At 33.5% G+C, this 22,326-nt stretch overlaps 1 long non-coding RNA gene across 1 annotated transcript in view; it reads right to left on the bottom strand.

Moving 5' to 3' along the window:
• The window catches only part of LOC148125329 (uncharacterized), a 115,963-nt gene extending 96,678 nt beyond the window's left edge, over positions 1–19,285 (bottom strand). Inside the window, exon 1 of the long non-coding RNA XR_015744428.1 lies at positions 19,218–19,285. This is a non-coding gene — a long non-coding RNA (uncharacterized LOC148125329). The remainder of the gene's footprint in view (positions 1–19,217) is intronic.
• Between the last annotated feature and the right edge of the window lie 3,041 nt (positions 19,286–22,326).

Genomic DNA, 22,326 nt, shown 5'->3' on the forward strand with positions numbered 1-22,326 from the left:
TTTTTCTGTTCTCTATTAATCTACACTTATTTGAACATGCAATCTCCTCAGAACAGTAGAATATTAAGACACATCTCTAACAGTTCCCCCTGATTAAAATACAAACCACTCTCTAGTTACCACATTAAGAAAGCAAGGTGATATCCTTGGGCAGTTTATATTGGAAAAGAGGGATGAACACAAAGAGCCAATGAGTTATAATTTGGATACTCACAATCTGTGCAATTGTTGAAGATCATGTCCTCCTGATAGCTTAGATTGATTGTGTTCTCTGAAGACACAATTCTGAACCTAGTACGCAAAAAGCTAACTGATCCAGTGCAGTTGCGCCATGTATTGTACAATACAATAGTACAAATATTACAGTTGATTACTTTACAAAATGGTGGTAACTTATTAGGAAAATAGTTTATTTTAGAAAACTAAAACTAACAAATAGCCCCCAAGGTACAATTGTTTTATATCCATTTGATAAAACACCACAATGGCACTTTGTAATTTGGAAATAAATGACCAGTAGAGTTGATCTATAGGTAGAAATAAAATGTAGCTAAAATAAAGTAATATTTTAAATAATATAAATTGATGAATATGCAACTGAGTAGATAGCTTCAAAGTGTCCATTTATGATATCATGGGTAAAAAATTCAAATATCCCAGGGTGATCAAATCTGAGAGTTATGTTCCCTTTGTTTTCAGTAGTGCCTTCCATAATATGCCATAATAGTTTTAAGGTAGATTGGTTTTCCTGAGTAGCAGAATTTGACTTTCCCTAATTAATACTTTACAATAATGTTATTTACCATTAATTTATATTTACTTTAAAAAATAGAAATATGGCTGGAATATATTTGAGGCAATTGCAAAGAATGTATTAGAAAACCTACCTACTTCTAAAAGATAACAAAAAAAGGAAGGAGAAAAACCAAATACTTTGAGCTCATCTACATAGCACTTTTGCAATGCTTTTTTCCTGTGTTGGGACATCTTTTGGCAACTGGCAACTGGCAATTTTTAGAGAGTTAGCTTTGGTTCTTGGTTTCCCCTGGCTGAAATTCAGACATCAACAACAAGGAGAAAAGCTACTACCAATCACTTTAGATAATGTGTGCTAGGCAGGTTCTTTTATGGTTCAGAAACTTCATTTTTTTTTCTTTTGTCCAAAAAAGTTTTTCCAACAGCACAAGATTGCAGAGAAGAGTTCATCTCCATAACGTAAGTACTAGTGTTGCTCAAATATAGCCCCTACAGAAGTATTCTTGGTCTATATTATACACCCATTAATAGATACAGACTGTTAGAAACTTTTTTGGAAAATGGTTGTCTGTCTGTGCTTTAATCAGCAGGATAATTCTCCAAAAACAAAATGGAACAGAACCCAGGAGGGCGGAGCTGGTGTCACGGTGGTAGGACGCATGATCTTTTTTTTAAAAAAATAAACTTTATTAGTTTTACTTTTTAAAAAAAACAACAACACAGCTACAAATTATATACAACAAAAAGACGAACAGGTCTTGGCATAGGCCAAGAGGGAAAGAGAGGAAAGCTTGAGAGAGGGATGAGGGAAAGGGAAGGGAAGGGGTGGGGGGGAGTAGGGAAAACAAAAGTAGGGAAAACAATTATAATAAAACCATATTTTTGTGACTGTCTGTAAGGTCTTTTCTTCTTCAAAACTATCGTCGGCAGTGCTTTTCTTTATCTCTGCTTCAGAGGCCTCGGCCTTAATTTTCTTAGAGGTGATCTATCTTTGATTAAGCCAAATGTACAAAGGATTCCAATTGCTATAATAGGTTGAAGATTCTTTATCTTTTAATGCTTTTGTTAGTTTGTCCATTTCGGCGCATTGTAAAATTTTCTGAATAACCATAAGTTCAGGGGGGATAGAGGGTAGTTTCCAGCACTGGGCAAATGCCAGTCTGGCCGCGGTTAAGATATGGATTGTAATATACTTCGACTTTTTGGATATTTGTTTATCAAAAATTCCTAGAAGGAAGGACTCTGGTTTGTACTCAATTTGTTCCATGGTTATTTCCTCTAGCCAGTGCCTAATTTTTTGCCAGTACTTCTGGGTTTCCTTGCATGACCACCACATGTGGAAGAAGGTACCTTCTATGTATTGACATTTCCAACACTTGGGGCTCGTGTTGGGGTGCATCTTCGCCAATCTCGAAGGGGGCAGGTGCCATCTATAAAACATTTTATATAAGTTTTCTTTATAAGCTGCTGATTTCGTGATCTTAATGTTCCTGTTCCAGATCTTTTCCCATTCTGCTAGGGTAATGCTCCGACCCACATTTCTGCTCCACGCAATCATATTTCCCTTGACAATTTCTTGTTCTAGTTCTGTTTCTAATAAATATTTGTAAAATTTAGATATATTTTTTTTAATTGGTCCTAATAGAATTTTGTCTAGAGTCTGTAATTTATTGTAGATTCCAAATTCCTTAATGTCTTGTTTGTATTTACTATGAATTTGAAGGTACACCCACTGATCAATTATAAATCCTCGCTCTTGTAATTCTTGTCGCGTTTTCAACTTTCCTTGTGGGTCTAATAAATTTTCGTACTTAATCATTTTGGTTATATCCAAATTATTAGGGTGTACTATCGCTTCCATTGGAGATAGCCAAATCGGTATTTTTAGATAAAGTTTTTTACGTACTTTTTTCCAATTAGTTAATAAAGAGTCCCTGATAAGATGCCTATGGAAATATGATTGCCTGGGTTTCCCAGATTCCCACAGAAAGGCATGCCATCCTTTCTGCATATCGTGGCCTTCTAATACTAGTGTTCTTTTGTTGGTTAGGTTCACCCAATCCTTTATCCATAGTAGGGTGGCTGCCGTATGATATATTTCCCAGTTTGGCAAGGCTAACCCTCCTCTGCTTTTCGAATCTTGTAGGGCTTTTACGTTAATCCTAGCTTTTTTCCCCTGCCAAATGAAATTCAACGTTATCTTGTTTAGTTCCATAAAAAAAAATTTATTTAGTTTGATTAGAATTGTCTGGAATAAATATAGAAATTTTGGCAGAATATTCATCTTAATCAAAGCAATCCTGCCCAATAAGGAAAGTTGTAAATTGCTCCAGAAATCTAAATCTTTCTTAGATTGTTGGAGAAGTTTGTCATAATTGTTTTCTTTTAATGATTTGCTTTGTGGAGTTAGCCAAATTCCTAAGTATTTAATTTTTTTTGTCACCTGTATTCCCATTGTTGTCTCTAGCTCTTTATTCTGGTCTCCTGTTAAATTTTTAGTCATTAATTTTGTTTTTCCCCTGTTTATTTTAAATCCCGCGACTTCTCCAAATCGTTCTAGTTCTTCTAATAAGTTGTGTCCTTTTTCTATGGGCTCCTCCAGAAAAAAACCAAATCATCAGCGAAAGCCTGTACTTTATATTCTTCTGATTTGATCCTCAGACCTCTAATTCTCAAATTTTGCCTAATGTACGTCAGAAGAGATTCTAGGGCGAATATGAAAAGCAGAGGGGAGAGAGGGCAACCCTGTCTTACCCCTTTTTCTATTTTTATTGGGCCAGTTTGATCCCCATTTATTAGAATGTTTGCCTGTTGAGTGTGGTAAATTGTAGTGATGACATTTTCAAATCTGGTGCCAAGATTCATATTATATATTTTTTGAATTAAGAAATGCCAATTTAAATTGTCAAATGCTTTTTCAGCATCCAAGAACATAAATGAAAATTGTTTTTCCGGGTGGACTTCATAGTATTCTGAAATGTCTATCACTGTTCTTAAATTATTCTTAATTTGTCGAAATGGGAGAAATCCATTTTGATCTTCATGGATATAAGTGTTTAAAACCTGTTTTAATCTATTGGCTATTATAGAAGAGAATAATTTGTAATCTGCATTCAGGAGTGAAATTGGTCTATAATTATTAATAAGTCTGTGGTCTAGGTCCTTCTTCGGGATCAGCGAAATTAAGGCTCCCCTCCATGAGTCCGGCATCTTGGCTGCTAAGAGTACCTCATTAAATACATCCAGCATCAGTGGTCCAATTTGTTCTATGATAATTTTGTAAAGTTCTACCGGTATCCCGTCCGGTCCTGGTGCTTTATTGTTACTTTGCTTCTCTATTGCTGACTTCAGTTCGGACCATGTTATATTTTGGTTTAATAATTCTATCTCTTCCTCTCCAATTGCTTTATCATTCGCTTCCTCCAGGTATTTCATTATTTTATCCTCAGAGACTTCTTCTTTTTTGTATAATTTCCCGAAGTAATTAAAAGTGATCTCTTTTTTCTTCTCTATCTCCTCTTGCATATTGCCCCCCTCGTCCATTAATTGGTGTATCAATCTTTTTTCTTTCGTTTTCTTAAGTTTGTGGGCTAACCATCTCCCTGGCTTGTTTGCATGCTCAAAGTAGATTTGTTTAGTCATTTTCAGACTAATCTCCAATTTTTCTTGTTCCAGTAAATTTAGTTTGTGTTTAGTTGTTATTAACTGGTTCTGTATTCTTTGGTTTTTGGGGTTCTTTTGTAGTTGGGTTTCTAAATCCTTAATTTCTTGTTGTAAGTTACTTTGTTGGGCATACTTTCTTTTATTTCTCATAGCATTGTAAGAGATTGTTATTCCTATTATAAATGCCTTTAATGTGTCCCATATATTTTGTTTCGAAGTTAGATCATTATTATTTTCCTTTAAGAAGAAGTTCAGTTCTTCTTTCAGTTTATTAGTATATTCTTCTTCTTTTATTAAATGAGTGTTAAAAGTCCATCTTTTCTTTGGTTTTCTTCTACCTCTCCAGGTTATTTGAATTGGGTTGTGGTCAGCCCAGTCATTTGGTAAGATTTCGCTATCTTTGATTTCATTAATTAATTCACCGTTTATCCAAGCCATATCTATTCTTGTCCAAATTTTGTGTGGGTTAGAATAATAAGTAAATTGTTCTTTTTTGGGATTTAATTTTCTCCAGATATCTACCAGATTCATTTCATTCAACATATCCTTACATGGCTTAGAGAATTCTCTATTTCCTTTTTTGTTCTTACTCCTATCACTATGATCCTTCCGGTAGTCAGCAATAGAGTTAAAATCGCCAATCAGGATAATATTACCATTTTCAAATTCTGTTATTTTTTGGTGGAGATGTTTAAAAAATTTACCTTGGTCATCATTTGGGGCATAGATTACTACCAGTAAGAGTGTAATGCCATTAATCGAGATTTGTACCACCAGAGTTCTTCCTTCAGGGTCCGCCCAGATTAACTCCGCTTTTAAGTCATCTCTCACATAGATTGCAATACCTTTCTTTTTGTGTTTATCTGCTGGTGCATGATCTTGATCCTCCAAGATCACCATCGATACCTCCACTGCTGGATGGTCCTGATGGACCTAAACCATCCGTAGAGATGGTGATCGATAAGGGCACATTCTGTTGATCCCAGAGACATCGCAAAATCCCTTGTTGATTCAGGAAAAGCCCTTTTGCCAGTGGCGGAGTGGCAGCCATTCAAGCTGCTGAAGCTGGGACAGCTCCGGAAAGGAAGAGATTGAAAGAAAGTGTGTCAGTTTGGTGAGATAAACTTTTACTTATTATTGCTTGAAGAAAACACCCTGAAAGACTTAAAGTGAAATTAAAAGTGAAGAGAAAAGAGTTTAAGTGGCAAAATAAAGCTACTTAAAGTGAAAGTCTTTTTATTAGAACTTTGAATTTTGTAACACTTCTGAATTTTAAACTGGACTGGTTTCTTTTAAATTTTCTATTTTTGTTCTTATTTTCTCAACAATTTTTTGAAAGTCTGTTTTGATTAAGATTCTTCTTTTTGATTTGAGATTTATTTATTTTTTTAAAAAAAGGAAGGATTTCATTTTCTCTTTTTGTCCCTGGTATCGGATACATGAGGGAGGAGTGAAACTGAAGGGAAAAAGTAGCACTGCCATCTAGAGGCTTGGATATATTGTTTCTTTTTCTCTTCTTTTTTATGTATTTGTGCTATACTCAAGGACTCTGAGCTTTGCACTGGAAAAGATAGTGAGATGAGAATGGCAGATTGTTTACGCAGGTGCCCATCTGTGAAACTATAAATAATTAGAGCCTGGAGTTAAAGTTGAAAGAAAGAAGATTGAAGAGACCTTGAAAACACTGGAACTAGAAACTTTGAGTTGATTTATTAAAGAGCCTTGGATACTCAGTAGCAGTGGCTGGCTTCACATTTGGTTATTTTTCACCTCCTTTTTTACTCCCTCCCCGCAACTGGATTTTTATATTTGGATCTCAACCTTCTATTCCAGGAATTAGAATGTAATACTTTTACTTTTTTTGTCCTCTTCCTTTTCTCTCTCTTATTAAGAGAAATAATTGGATTAAGGTACATAAGTGCCTGAAGATTTTTCTTTTTCCCTTTTTATTTTTCAGAGTGGCAATTGCCTGCCTGCGTTCCTTTTTTTCCTTCCTTTTTTTCTTTTCTCTTTTTTCTCTATCTTTACAGATAAGCACTACAAGATGAGCATAAAGAAATAGCCCCAACTTCCTCAATACCAATAGTCTCTTCACCATCTGGAGGACAATGGTCAATACAGACAATCTTACAACAGGAGAAAGAGAAGGAAGTGACATTACAGATGATTATGCAAGGAATTTAGAAGATTGAAAAGAGAATGGAGAATATTGAGCAAAGAACTGAAAAGACAGACGAGAAAGTAGAAAATATTCAACAGATGATGATGAAATATGAAGACAGATTTTTAAAAAATGAAGAAGACGCACAAAGGGACAAGAAAATTGGAGATATTGATACTCGATTGAGCGATGTTGAGAAGGGTAGGTGTGAACCATTAGGATGGTAAATTGATTGATCAGAATTCTACTTAAGATTTCAAAATGTAGAAGAAGGAAAAGGTGAAAATCTTGCTGAAACAATGACAGAAATATTGGCAGAAGCATTAGAGATAGACGATGGATGGATGGGATGGATTGGAAGAGAAGATGATGGATGGGATGGATGAAGTGTTCCGTGTCTATACAAGATATGCAATGAGAAACAGACTACCAAGAGAAGTTCATGTTAGATTCACCAAAAAGATTATCAAGACACAGATACTTCAGGTGGCAAGAGAAAAAAACTTTAAAATATAAAGATAAAGGAATTGTGGTGCTGAAATAGGTACCAAGAAGAGTAAGAGAGATGAGAAGACAATACTTATTCTTGACCAAAGAGTTACTTAAAAGAGGAATAAACTACAGATGGCTGATGCCAGAAGGCCTCTTGTTCACCTGGCAGGAACAAAGACATATAATTGACACAGTTGAAAAAGCTGAGCTAAAAAGCTTAGAATATTTCACAAGAAAGGAGGAAGAAGCAAGAAAGGAAGAGACATTAACTGAATTCCAAGAGGACTGTATAGCAGTAATTGAAAAAGAAAAAAAAGCAGGTGCAGTAGGTGGTGTACCCAGAGAGCAATGAGAATTAAGATGTACTAGAGCAATAAAACTCCTTCACAAAGCCTAACATGGATGAAAGAAAACTCACTACGATTAACATAAATGGACTTAATTTGACTACTAAAAGAAGGAAAGTATTTCACAAATTAGAGAAATTAAAATTTGATATAATTTACCTACAAGAAGCACATATTAAAAAACAACATGAATATATATTAAAACAAAAAAAAAATAGGGAAATTATTTATGTTGCTGGCACAATAAAAAAAAGAGGTGTGGTTTTATATATTAAAGGCACAATTTTGGCAGAACTAATTTGCACAGATGACGATGGAAGGATTTTGATGGTGGAAATAATGGACAATAATGTTAAAACACTTTTAATTGCAATCTATGCTCCGAATGATAACCAAGAAGAATTTTACAGGAAATTACATATGAAAATAATTGAATTGGACTATGTTAATATTTGTATGATGAGAAATCTTAATTGAATAGTTAATGATCAGTTGGACTATAAAACACAGAAATCAACAAAGAAAGCTAGAAACATACTACCAAAATATTTATTTCAAATAACAGAAGAATTTAACTTAAAAGACGCATGGAGAGAGAGAAATATGGAAAGTAAGCAATACACTTTTTACTCAAACAGACATGCATCATGGTCCAGAATAGATATGATATGGATGTGAGCAGAATTACTGGCCAACATACAAGAGATTGAAATAGAAACAAGCACCTGGGCATACCATAATCCAGTGACAGTTATTTGGAAAGGATATAAGAGGAGATCTAGATGGAACTTAAATAATACAATATTAAAAGAAAAAGACTTTAAACAGAAAATAGAGAAAGAACTTGCTTTCTTTTTAAAGAAAATAGAAAAGAGGATACATCTCTACAAAACCTCTGGGACATGATGAGGGCCTATACAAGAGGCTTGATAATAGACTATACAAGGAAAAGACATATAAAACAAAAAGACTTTCAAAACATTGGCAGGTGATTATAAAAGATTGGAAAATGATCTACAGAAGTCCCCACAAAAAAGACATTAAAATTAAAATGTATATAATTAAACCTAAAATGGGACTAATGGAAAAAGAGGAACTAGCACAAAAAATTAAAAATTCTAAACAGAATTACTTTGAAGATGCAAATAAACCAGGCAGATGGCTAGCTTATAAACTGAGAAAGGAAAGAGAATCAAGAAGGATTAGCTAATTAATAAATGAAGAAGGACATGTTTGCTATGAAAATGAGAAGAAAAAAATTATACAAGATTATGATAGAAAATTGTACTTTCAAGAGAATATTCAAGAAGAAAAAGTTAAGCAATATTTGCAGAAAGGGAATTTACCTCAGATACCTAAAGATATTGAAACAATGCTGGAAGGGAATATAACAATGACGGAATTAACAGAAGCCTTTAAAAAACAGAATGTTGGAAAAGCATCAGGTCCTGATGGCTTACCAGCAGAATTTTACAAGACTTTTCAGGAAATATTGAATCTTCACCTATTAGAAGTTATGAACGAAGTTATGCTAAAGAAAAGAATACCCAAAACATGGACAGAAGCACTTATACCAAAGAAGGATACAGACTTGCAGCAATTTAAAAATTACAGACCTATATCCCTATTAAATTCAGTCTATAACATTTTTGCTTCAATTTTGGCAGAAAGACTAAAAAGATATTTAAATAATTTTATCCATATTGACCAAAGTGGATTTCTGCCAAAGAGACAAATCAAAGACAATGTGAGAATTATTTTGGATACTCTGGAATACTATGAGGCGCATCCTGAAAAGCAAATGGCCTTGATGTTTTTAGATGCACAAAAAGCCTTTGACAATGTGAGTTGGCAATTCATCTTATTTCAATTGATACGAATGGACTTTGGTAAAAAAGAATTTTCAAGCTATTGAAACGATATACCATGAACAAACTGCAAAGGTTATAGTAAATGGAGAACTAACAGAATCTATAGATATAAGAAAAGGGAGAAGGCAAGGTTGTCCACTGTCATCCCTGCTGTTTGTGTTAACATTGGAAGTGTTGAATAGGAATATTAGAGAAGACAAAGAAATAAAAGGAATGAAAATCAAGAGTATAAATTGCAAGCCTTTGCAGATGACCTGGCATTCATATTAGAAGACCTATTGGAAACAGCATCTAAATTAATAGAAAAAATAGAAGAATATGGAAAAGTAGCAGGTTTGAAAATAAATAAAGATAAAACAAAGATATTAACAAAGAATATGTTAGCAAGACGAAAGAAACAGTTGGAAGGAGTTTTAGAAATACAGGTCATAAACAAGGTTAAGTATTTAGGGATATACATTACACCAAGATGTAGCACACTGAAGGAGGAGAATTATCTTAAACTCAAACAGCAGATTGCGACAGATTTGATAAAATGGGGAAATTTACAATTATCATTGTTTGGGAGAATATCTACAATTAAGATGAATGTATTGCCTAGAATTTTATATCTATTGCAGACAATTCCAATCTGACTAGAGAAAGAGTTTTTGGAAGACTTAAATAGAATTGTGCTGAAAAGGGCAAAAAAGCAGGAATAAAACTAAAACTGTTAGAAGATGCAAGAATAAGAGGAGGGTTTGCATTGCCCAATTTGGAGTTTTATTACCAAATGACAAATCTGATGTGGGTAAAGGAATGGATAACATTAAGGAAAAGCAGATTATTGACCTTAGAAGGGCATGGCTTGCTGTTGGGAAGGCAAGCCTTCCTTTGATACAAGGGAACTAAAACACAGGGGTATTTTATAAGACATTACATCCGAGAAGCATTGTTTTTGAACTGGGAGAGGATAAAAAGACAATACTATTTAAAAATTCCATTATGGATATTTATCATTGAAGCTTTTTCTTATCCAATAATATATAAAAAGGAACAAACAGTTAGATATGGTGAGATATTGAATGAAAAGGGTGAACTTAAATCTATGCAAGGGTTAGAAGAACAAGGTGTAAAAATGAACTGGTTTTCATATTTGCAAATACAATCTAGATTTGACAAAGATGTTAAAACATAAGGTATTTATGATAAGTTGACTGATTTAGATAAGATTTTGATGGGTACTGATGAAAAGGCAATTTAAAAACTTTATGGACACTTATTAGAATTTAAACTGGAGGAGGAACAAGTTAAAGAAACAATGATTGCTTGGGGAAAATTTTTGGATATGGGATTGATTTAGAGAAATGGCAAAAATTATGGTCTCAAAATTATAAAATGACAATGTCAACTGCATATAAAAAAAAATTGTATGAGATGTTTTACAGGTGGCATCTACCCCCGATGAGACTTGCGAGAATGTTTAAGAATAAATTGGATAAATGCTGGAAATGTCATCAAATACCTGGTTCATATTGCCATATGTGGTGGACATGCTCGGACGCAAAAAAAATATTGGACTAAAATCCACACATGGTTGGAAAAAATGATAAAACAACATATAGACTTTAAACCAGAGATCTTTTTATTGGGAATTATACCAGAAATATACAACAAAGAGCTGAAATATTTGATTGTAAATGTTTTAACAGTGGCTAGGATGGTATTTGCTAAGAATTGGAAAAATGATAAAATACCTATGCAGGAGGAAGTTATTAAGAAAATTATGGACTGTGCTGAAATGAGTAAATTGACATTTGAATTAGAGAAAAAGAAGATACACAATTTTATATGATATGGGATTTGTTTTATCAATGGTTGGACAAAAAGACATGGTAATGTATCAGACTAGAGAATTCTGTGATAGAAATTTAATAGATTGATATAAAACATAACATAGACATATATAACCATTGGTTGAAAGTATAACATAAATTTTAAGATAAAATTTGGAACATCTCATATAAAATGATGGAATAAATAGTTTAGTCATGGATGATTAATAACTGATAAATATATAAACATATGTTAGTTTGACAATGTGAAAATTGATATAAACTGTAATGACTACAAAAGGATAGCACAAAAGATTTGTAACCAACTGACACACTGTATGCATATAAAATGGAAGATGGTTTTATGTTTTTATGTTTTGTATGTGTATGTTTGTCTTAAAAAATAAAAATTCTTCTAAAAAAAAAAGAACCCATTTTTTTTATGAGAAGAAACTGGGAAAAACAAATATTACCATGTTTAAAAACAGGGGTCTATAAAGAAAAATTTTCTGAAATAACATTTCATTTAATAAAGAATAAATTCTTCTTTTGTCTAGCAGAGACAGATGGATATGAATTCATTTTTATTAGTTTTTTATTAGTTTATCAGAAAAATGAAGATATTGGGGAAAAGGGGGAAGGGAAGGGAAAATAAAACAGTGTAGGGTAAAGGGAAAAAGAAAAAGGAAAGCATTGACTCCCGATTCCTTTTGGCACAGTGGATTAAGATAATAACCATTTTTACTTTTTTGTGATAATATATATTAGCCATTATTATAACACCAAACCTATTTAATTAGCAAAACCTAAAATCAAAATTTCATTTTTCTACCTCAAGCCCCAAAGTCCAAAAGACATTTCCAAGAAAAAACAAAATTAACTGTGTTCTTTTCTTTAATCAAAGCAATGGATGTAACCATCTCTGCTAACTCAATCAACTTCTGAAGTCATTTGTCGACTGGGAATCAAAGGATCCTTCCATTATTTGTGTATAGATTATTATTGCTGCTGCCAGCATATGCATAACATAATATAACAAACTTTATATTACTTTAAGAATCTTCTGAATTAAGATGTGAATCCTACTCCAATATGTCTTTGCTTTGTCACATGTCCACCAAAAATGGTAAAAAGTTTCTTCTTTACAGTTACCTTTCCAACATTCATTTGAGGCATCTTTATACATTCTTAACAATTTGCCCACTGTTAAATACCAATGGTATCTCATCTTATAATTTTTTTTCTTTTAAATTATAATTTAATGTAAATGTTAAACCTTTTGTCAACATGTCTTCCCACAGTTCAAGCAATATAATATATCCAAAATTCTTTGCCCACTGAATCGTGCAATGTTTTACATAGTCATTCTCCAAGTTCAATTTCAGTAGCAATTTACAAACCTTACCAATAATATGTTCATCAGTACCATACAATAGGATTTCCTATTCATTTTTTACAAAATCAAATCCATAGCTTTTTAAAATTTAATTTAAATCTTTTTTTTCCTTTGTAAATATATAAACCAATGGCAAACACATTCTTCTAATTCCAATTCCTCTTTACTTTTGAGGATAGTCTCCATAATTAAAAGATATTATTTGACCATAAGTCCACCAATACGGCCTTGCCACCATTTCTTTAATTAAAAAGATTTCTGGAGTGATACCCAAAGGGGCATTTTCACAGAGAACCTTATTACTTATTCCAAACACTTAGGATGACATGTCTAACAAAGTGATTGTTGAAATCAACATTTACTTTAACCTTATCATACCATAAATAGCCGTGCCATCCCACTCTGTGCTTCCCTGTGCTTTTATCAATTCAAAAGTACTTCAGAATAAAATGAATGGATAATAGAAACATTTAAACATGGACCAATGCAATACATATACATCCAAGTGATTGTACCCTCCAAATACAGAGATGTTCCTGTAAGCAATACATATGCAACTACTGTATCTGTACTAATTCTCATGAAGAAAATCTAAATGTATTTACCTAGCAAATGAATATGGCCTCCCAACTCACACATAGTGAGTCTGAACAGGTTACAAAATTAAAAATACAAAGATACATAAGCCTTCCACCCCCCACCTCCACCCAAGGCCCAGAGGGCTGCAGTGAAACCAACCATTTGATAAGTTAGATATCGACCTAGGGTTCCCAAGCTTATAGAACCATGTTTTGTAGGACCTATTGTAAAACCATTCTTATCCATGGGAAAATAATATTGCATAGGGAGGAAGTCACCACAAAGAAGACCTTTTTTCTTGGGACCAACAACATATTCTTCTTTGCTGCTCAGTTGGACCAGATAGCTGTAATGATTTGGTGATTTCTTAATTCTATTTATATCTCAACCCCACAATTGATGAAAGAACCAGATGTTTATTTGTTTGTGTATATTTGTGTGTAGGAGACTTTTAAAAAGTGACCCTCTGACATCATTTTAAGGTATTCATTCAAAGCTGTAATAAGCTGCCAATAGTTTTCATTTTCATGCATATACATGATGTAAATATAGAATATTTATACTGAAGCTATCAGCAGGCTCAAAATAAGTTCAATCCAAGCTTAATTTTGAATGTTTGTATAACTGAAGGAAATAAAGCAGCCACCATGTATTAAAAACTCTTGGGATGACTTGCCAAGTACAATTAACAGAATAAGTTGCCTGCTTTTGAGGTTTAGAGCAGGATACTTTATTTTGCATTTAGCATCACGTTATTTATGAGTGATTTCTGCTCTTTCATTACCCTTTAGAACTCATTTATACTCTTTGTAGTTTTTGATGAACATAAAACATGAATAAGCTATTCATAGAACAATACTCCAAATATGTAGATATGCAGTAATGATAAATGTCTACTCTCAAGTATGAAAACAGAGTATCAGCAGCAGCAGCAGACAGCAATAAAGGAAGTTATTTTGAAGACAGTTTCAGGAAGTTGGACTCCTGAAGGACAGAAGACAAGTTACTGAGCACAAAAACAGAAGATACATCACTGGGAAACCAATTGAAAGAAAAACAACTAAAATGTTTAATTTGACATTCAATTGGTCAAAGAAAGCACAATGGATAACTGTCACCCAAATGATTGCATTTCCCTTTTCCTTCTATCTGTAAAATCAGTGAGAAAGGGTAGACAGACTTTATTAGACCAACCTTACAGTTTCTGGATTTGAATCTAAAGAAAGCTATCCAAAAGAAAATCACCTATTTCTCAATACACCAAACAATAAACCACTTACATCGAGGTCATTGTAGTGACAGAGGTATTGGGCTTCAGACCACTTGGCAGAAAGGAAGTAATACATTTCTTTCCTAAAAAGAATGATGTATGTTAAGTATCAGAGGTGTGATGCATTATAGTATTGATGTTTTGTTTGTTTTGTTTTAAATAGCTCATAATTTGGTCCAAAACTTTCATGCCTAAAAATATCTACTTTGATTGATTTTGTTTTTCTGGATAAATGATAGATTTTCCAAGCCCTATGCTAATAACCTCACCATTGCTTATAAAATAATATAATTAAGCTACAAGCTATGGCATTCTGAAAACCAAATTGTAAGACATGTTTTAGCTTTCTCAGTCCCTAAATATTGCTAGCCAATTATTGCTTTTCATAATATTAAGCACATATTACAGGAAGTCACTTGGAGTAGTTTAACATCCAATTTATCTCTGACTTGATAGAAGGAAGCATCAGTGAAATAATATATTTTTAGGAAGACAAAACAAAGAAAACAAAGAAAATCCTCTATGGTTAAGGATCCTTAATTAAAAATTTTATTTCCTAAATCATTCTAATTATATTTCTCCAAGTCATAATGCACTGAAGTCATTTAGCATATAATTAAGTTACTATGATTCAAACTCCAACATTTACCTATGTTTCTAGAGGGACCTATCATAAAGGAATCTATGTTCCCTTTGTTATAGCTGTCTGTAAAATGCCCAACAAAAATGTCTCTGGTTTCAAATCCCTTTCTCCTGTGTTCTTCTGCTAACATCTTTTGATTTTGTTTCTTTTTCTTGTTTTTCCCCCTACATATGTTATAACTAGTTCCCAAATATATGCCTTAGCTATGTTCTATACATTTTGTAATGAAGTTCCCTCTTTTCTGTTCTCTTTGAAAAAAAAGACCATTTCTTTTTCCATAATTTATATAAATTCCTTGTCTTTTAATATTGCTTGCTTCAACATCCATTTCCATTTTCTCTTTTGTCCTTTCCACTTAACTCCAATTGGATTATGATCTGCCCAAGTGCTTGCTTCTATTTCTATTTCTTGCACATTTGACTTTAACTCCAGTGACATCCATATCATATCTAATATTGACCAGGACATATGCCTATTTGAATAAAATGAGTATTTTAAAAACCGTTTTTGGAAGTGTTTTTCTAGCTTTTTTGCTTACTTTACTACTTTTAGAATAGAATAGAATAGAATAGAATAGAATTCTTTATTGGCCAAGTGTGACTGGACACAAGGAATTTGTCTTTTATAGTCCAATTCTGCATCTGCAATTGCGTTAAAATCTCCTACCTCACAGATATTCCAATTCAATAATTTTCTTGTGTAATTCTATGTATATCTGGTTTTACATGTATTGGCTGCAGCAAGAATAGTATTTGCACAACAATGGAAAAGTGAAGAGATTCCAACAGATGAAGATGTGATTAGAAAAATATTAGAATGTGCAGAAATGGATAAGCTAACACAATTAAGGAAAAGGAAGAAACTGACTTGGGACTTATTTTATCAATGGTTAGCTGACTAAAAACAGGAGCTGGAAATGGAAATATATGAAAGGATTGGTGATATAAGGAATTTATGTTAACTTTGTTAAACAAATAGTATGATTATTATGGTTATTAACATTAATATAATTGATATTAATACAATGAATATTGTTGTAAATACTGTAATTATTTCCTAAAATGATTTGTACCCAGACAACATACTGTTCAATTGAAATTTTTCCATGTTATAAAATAAAATAAAAACTTAATACAAAAAAAGGAATATATTTTCCTATGAATGGCTGCTTTTTCACCAAATTACTTAACAAAAAAAACTATAAATAGGTACATATTGAGAAACTTCAATAACATATGCTGGTCTGACTTTCATTCAACTTTTATTAGAAACATAATATGTAATGTTCTATCGCATCATAGTCATCTCTGTTTAAAATGGCTCCTATGTTCTTATCTGAATGAGTAGAACAGTTTGGTTCATTTAGGTGACCACTAGATGAGGGAAAATAGATATGGAAAATCCTTACTTTTACACTGCTTTCTGGACATCTTTTAGAATTGCAGATCAGATACATCTGTTTTTGCTAATGTGCAAAAATGATAGTTTTTCATTTCTTGTCTCATATTAATCTTTCTAAGTGAATGTGATTACAGTCCAAAGTAAGTCATTCAATTTCAATTAGACAATAATTTTATTTATCAACTTAACTGGGCCTCAGAATGAAAAGTTTTCATAATGCAAAGGCAGATACAAGGGGAATGGAGAGGGTTTGTCCCAACTTTTTAAGGTTGTTCAGAAGGTGGTCCTGTTGCAGCTGCAGAGGATCATGGAAGAAATGGATTATCTGGACCCAGATCCTGGATATGGGACAGAAATGGCATTGGTCACACTTCTGATATTATCTGATATGAACAGGACAAAGTAGTGAATCCATCCTTGTTCTACTTGACCTCTCAATGGCTTTCAATATCATTGACCACAATATTCTTCTGGAACAGGTTCGGGACTGGGAATGAGAAGCACAATGTTGTCCTGGTTTATCTCCTTTCTTCAAGGCCAATCCCAGTTGGTGTTGATTGGGAGCGAAAAGTCTGACTCCCAACCCCTTCTTTTGGGGGTCATTCAAGGATCAATGCTTTTCCACTCCTGTTTAACATCTACATGAAACTGCTGGGTGAAATCATCTGTCACCATAGACTGAGATATCATCAATATATTGATGGTAGTCAGTTGTATATATCTGCTGTGGTGAGTTAAGCAATGCTAGAACTGCTGTTTTGCAGTGCCTGGAAATTACTGAAGTCTCTAATGGAAGCAACAGCTTAAAACTGAGGTGCTTTGGGTTCAGGGATGGGGTTCTTGAAGAATTACCATCTTTGCTCACACATGGAGTTGCACTGTCCCAGACAGACCCTGTACATAATTTGGAGAGTTCTCCAGGACTTACAGCTGCTGCTCAAGGAAAAGTGGCAATCAAGGCTCAGACGGCCTTTGTAAAACCGTGTGATGTGTGCCAGTTATGTTCACTACTGGACCAATGGGCATATGCCAGGTCATTTTCCATTTTGCCTATTCTCTACCTGGCGCTGCTCTCAAAAAGCATTTAGAATCTTCAGTTGGCTCAAAATGCAGTGGTCCATAGTTTTATGCAACTCCAGTTTTGCACATGTGTCCCCTCTCTTGTGGGATCTATATTTGTTGCCAATTTGTTTCTGGGTGCAGTTCAAGGTGTTGGTTTTAAAGCTTTAAAGCTCTACATGGCTTAGAGTACAGGTTATTTGATGGATTGCCTCTTCAAAATTACACCTACCCAGCCCACCAGAGCAGGAAAAAGGGACACTTTCCAGGTGCCAACCATCAAGGAAGCACACTTAGGAGGCCTAGAAAATAGATCTTCTGTATGGTGCCTCCTTTTGGAACATTATTATCTGGAGGTAAAATTTACCCCCACCTTGTTGCTTTTCCATGGGGCTTTGAAGACATGTTTTGGCAGCCAGTTTGTGAATCCTATTTGTAACTATTGAATGATCTTTTATTTTGTCATTGTCACCATAGGGTGGAGTGGATTTTTAACTGTGGATTTTTAATATTGTATGCCACCAAGACTCACTGTGTGGGAGTTCGGCAACTGCATAAATTTGTTTAATAAATACAAACATGCATACAACTAATGCTTCAGTAATGCTTATTTAACCAAACACACTTTAAATGTTAAATCATTTGAACTCTAGTTTAATAGCAACACCCGCTTATACCAGAAGCATGCCCTTCTTCCACTGTACCTTCAAAAATCACATTCAAAACCAGAATATGCTACCTAAGGAAATTATATTAATTTGGCAGTTCTTTTAGAGCAGTGTTTCTCAAACTTGGCAGTTTTAAGATGTGTGGACTTCCAAAATTATTCTGCCAACAAAGAGTTGAAGTCCACACATCTTAAACTTGCCAAATTTGAAAAACACTACTTTAGAACATTATGCTAGTAATTACTATAATCAGATAGACTGCTGCACTGGGAGAGATAGAATTTTTATTTCAAGTTATGAAAGAGTATATTTATTTGGGGTTACAAACCTGGGCTGCTGCAAACATCTGTAGCAGCAAAGAGAAACTACTGATAATCAGTTTTGAGGCCAGATTCTTATTTATACAAGAATTCTCTGGAACTGATGTTTTGACTTTTAAAATCTGTATTCATCCTTATAGACTTTAGGCTCTAGATTTAAAAAGTGTTAATAGAAATCAATATTCATTTTGTCTGGGTGGCCCAAAGGCAATGTACACTGAACGCTTTGAAATATTTTCAAAAGAAAAAAACAAAATCCAGATTATTGGGATCTGCAATGTATCCTTGGTAACCAAACCTTTAGAAAGTAGATGAAAGGAAATTATTCTTAGCTCTGACCTAAATTAGAGCAAGCAGGCAATTTTCATTTTCTATTAAGGAAAAGATTAGCTTCTTCATGCTTCTATAAAGCTTTCTGAGGTTCATTGTAAAAGAAATGTTGTCACTTTAATATAAATAGTCTTGTAAACATTGGTTGTGTTTAAATCAAAATTACCAATAAAAGGAAACAGAGTGAATGAATACTTCCAAAGAATACCCAGCTATAACAGCTATTATAGCTATTATCACATATAGGTAGTCCTCATTTTACAACCTTCATTTGCCAATGGTTCAAAGTTTTGATGACCACAGAAAAAGTTACTTATGATCCATCCTTGAAGTTACAACCACTGGTGGGCTGCAACCGGTTTAACAACCAGTTCAGTGAACACATGCACACCAAAGGCACTTGCATGCAGCACTGAAAATGGAGCATTTAAAAGCTCAGCTGCTTACCTTCCAAGTCAGCAATAGTAAGTAGAACAGCAAAGGTGGGGAAATCAGCTATGCCACATGATTGAGATGAGCTAGAAAGCAGGAAATAAAGAACAGGATAGGTCAGGAGTGGGGGGGGGGCAGCTGATTGTTGGAATTACTGGCTCGCCCAAACCAGTCTGAAATGGCAGCAGCCCACCATTGGTTACAACCATTGCATCACTTCCATGATCACAGCAATCATAGCAATGTATGTTTATTTGGACACTTGGCAATCAGCTCGCATTTATAATGTTTGCAGCATTTTGCAGTCATGTGATCATAGTTTATTACCTTCCCAGCTGGCTTCCAACAAGCAAAGTCAATTGGGGAAGTTGGGGTCACTTACCAACCATATATTTTACTTAAAGACCACATGATTATCTTAGCAACCATGGTAAAATGGATATAAAATTGGATCCAGTCTTCTGATGACTTGTTTAATGACCACTGGCAGTGTGGAATATGGCTGGAGGGAGTTTTTGAAGTCCATTGGGTTGTCCCAACAGAACGCTAACAACCATATTATTTAGCAACTGAAATTCCCGTCCCAATTGTAATTTGAGGACTATCTGTATATCAAAATGGAGTCACAAAATCCAGGAGCTTTGATACACAAGAGATTACCATTCTACCAAGAAACATAATCTTAAAATGTAGTTCATATATTTCCCCTCTGTACCCAAGTGATGTTGCTTCAAAGGGATTTAAGTATAATTTTAATTTGTATTGAAAAAAATAATACTTTCTAGTTAATTTATTTGATTCTTTTTGTTAGTTTTTGTTTTTATTTTTGTTTTAAATAGGGTTTTATATTGTGTAAGCCGCCTCGAGTTGCCATGGACAAATAGGCGGCAATATAAATTAAATAAATAAATAACCCAATTTGAATATCTATAAGTCTGTGAATGGAAGAAAGGTCAAAGAGCAAAAGAACCAATACAGTATTAATCTCTTTGGTAGTTTGGAATGAAATTCCAAAGTATAAATGTTGTTGAATTTAGTGAACTTAGTTCCACTTTTAGAATACAATTATGAATCTAACAATTATTTTCCTTTTTGTTTGTGTTTCCAGTATTCTACCATGACTTCCACTACTAAGAAAACTTACTTTTTATGAACTTTTATTTATTTCTTTGTTTATTTAAATAATTTCTATGACTGCTCATCTAACAATGCTTCTGAATGGTGTACAAAATGTTAAAAATCAAACATAAAACAATGAACAGGATTTAGGATCAAAAAAAATATTCCCAATTTTTCAAAGTAACAATAAATCAATTGGCAAACCAACCAATTAGCAGACCCATTAATCTTTCAGCCCAAATGCCTGTGGGAATAGCCAGTTCTTAAGTGCCTTATGGAAGGCTATTAGTGTAGAGGTCATCCAAATCTCTCTGGGGATATCTATATCTAGTTATCATTACTTTAGAAACATTATGAAGTCATGGATTTATTGTTAACTGGCATATTCAGATACACTGAAAAATTGATTGTAATACCTTTAAAAGCATTAAATTATAACTAGTATATTATGAGTCTTTTGAGATTAAAAAGTCTTACTAATCCACTAAATAAGTATGATAAAAATATCAAATAGTGTTATAGTATATGCAATTCTGCTGTTCTATTATAGAAGACAATTACAACAGAAAGGAGACTTAGACAATGTGCTCTTCTTTTTCTCTGTATTATGTAAAATGCCTAATTTAGCTTTTTGGGGGCATAGCATAGCTTGGTAAAACCTTAAATATAGAAACTATGAGTCTTTGAATTTCCAACTTTGATATGCTTTTCATGCAGATCAAGAGTATTTTCATTTTAACTCTAAGGCCAACCACCTGCTCAGGAAAGAACTCACAAAGAAAGACATATTAATAATTGCAATGGGATATTAGCTAAACTCTGACATCTATTTTAGGGATGCGCACCAGGGTCATTCTAGGAGCACCAATAGAGCCAGAATAATTTAGGGCAATATTACTGTTGCTTTTAAAAAGAATGTGTTTCCCAACAGCTGGAGGTTATGAAATTCTATTTTGTATCTGCACTCTGTTGTTCAATTTCCTCTCTTGTTTTACTGTCTTGCCTATGAACATTTCCCTTCTGTGTTATGTTTGCAATCACATATTCTTTTGTTTTCCTTTGTTCAGTAAAGCATTTTGGCTTCTGCCTTATATTTTTTGTTCTTTGGCTTTAAATATACCAAGCCTAATCTATATGGTTTGCTATAATAAAACAAATAGTAGTCCTCATATCTTAAGATTACTTCCAGACTTCAATGACTCCTTCATGTACAAAAGAGATTGGGAGCATCATCTGTACCCACAGATATACAGTACTTATTTTTGTTACGTGTCTCTCTATGTATGATAAATTCCTATAAAAGTCAAAGAAGTCAAGAAGGTGGTAGTCAAAATGTTCAAGAATCCTCTTCCTGGGTGGATCCATGGTGTCCAAATGTCATCTTGGGTCATTCCTAAGTGCTCCCATTCAGATCCAGGGAGCAGCACTACCAAAGAACCAGCTTTGGCAGCTAAATCAGCAGATCATTGACAGGAGAAAGCAATTATCCTAGCTCTCAGCAGCCATCTTGGGGGAGGCATCAGGAAAATTACATTTTATTTGCAATGAGTGTAATTATGTAAAATATGAAATGAAACATGTAGTGTACACCAGATAATATAATAAATAGTTATTGTACATACAGTAGCTTATACTTAAAAAAACCATATGACCTTTATTATAAAGTACAGTACTTTATTTCATAGCTATCCTTTAGATGTATTTAACTTATTTATTGTCATAGATCTGATCTTGAATTCTCCTTTTCAATTAATTTGTTTTCTATCCTTATTAACCTTTTCTAAAGTTGCCTCTTTTTCAACTTTGTTCTTTATTTTTTCAATAAAATATGCTCATTCTACTTATACTGCTTACCAATAGTTTCAATAATTAGTAGCATATATTGCCCTTACATATGTCATTTCTATTCTTTAAATTACTTTAAAGTTTAAAATATTGGAGGAAATATAATCCTTTAGAAAATGAAAAAATATATAAATAAATCCTGATAAGATCCAATGAGATC

The sequence above is a fragment of the Pseudonaja textilis genome, chromosome 7 (assembly GCF_049901715.1).
Source record: "Pseudonaja textilis isolate UNSWEBS1 chromosome 7, rPseTex1.2, whole genome shotgun sequence".
Classification (NCBI taxonomy): Eukaryota; Metazoa; Chordata; class Lepidosauria; order Squamata; family Elapidae; genus Pseudonaja; species Pseudonaja textilis.